Here is a 1,021-nt window from a genome sequence, read left to right on the forward strand (position 1 = left end):
GGAGATTTCGATCTCATCCTAGCTGATCTGAAATCGGCGTGCCTCCTTCCGATGTGTTCAGAAGGCGCTGAGGGGAAGGAGCCGGTACTCGGAGGTGACGCGACACCAGGTTCAGGTGAAGTGACGGGTGAAGAGGGAGCGTGAGCTCTGAGGATGACTTTGGTTAGATCTCTTGCGGGAGATTTTTTTTATGTTTTGATGTTTTGGCCTTAAATGGCCTTATTTCGTGTTTCGGGACTGGCCGTGTGTGGCTTTGAATCCCCGCCACTCTGTGGCTTTTATGACAAGATGGTCGAGTTGCGTTTTTCATAAGCTTACGTATGGTGTGGAAGAAGGGTGATGAGTTGTCGTGTCATATCCTTTTTCGATGTGAAATGTTTTGTTCGAGATCTGTTTCGGGAGTTTTTCCGCGAGGCATCGATTTCGCGGGATATCTGAAGATGTCGAACATAAACATAGAGGCATGGTTTTGGGATCTCGTATCTTTTGGATATCGTGCCTTGAGATGTTAGAGACCAGTGCGCTGGGTTTTGGGCAAGACCTTGGTTTACGTTCGGTTTAACATTTTATGCGGTGACTAGCCGGCTATCGTTTTACCTGTCGCGATTTTAACCTGATTCGTACCGATTTAAAGTCCGCGATAGGTTCTCGGCTTATATGACTTGTTAGATACGAATTGAGCATCTCTCCGGAGACAATTTTTAAGCCAACCGGAAGTGTTGGATCAAAATTTCGGGTTTCTTTTATAGCGCTATTATCCTTGTGTCGGATGTACGAGAGTTCGATGTGATCAGCATCGAACTTGGTGGCGAATGCCGTTGTTTAGAGTTTTTGCACAAGATATGTGTTAAAATGTTCATCATTTTTTAACGGAGTGTCCGTTTTCGTCGTTCGGAAGAAGTAATCCTTGAAGCATCTCTCGCGACGTCTCGCGATGCCAATGGCTGCTTCTTCCTAACGGCTGATTTATTTTCGAAATTCGAAAATGTTTTGCGGATAAAAGGTGATTTGCTTGGTCGAA

This window comes from Brassica oleracea, chromosome C7 (genome assembly GCF_000695525.1).
Source record: "Brassica oleracea var. oleracea cultivar TO1000 chromosome C7, BOL, whole genome shotgun sequence".
NCBI classification, from domain to species: Eukaryota; Viridiplantae; Streptophyta; class Magnoliopsida; order Brassicales; family Brassicaceae; genus Brassica; species Brassica oleracea.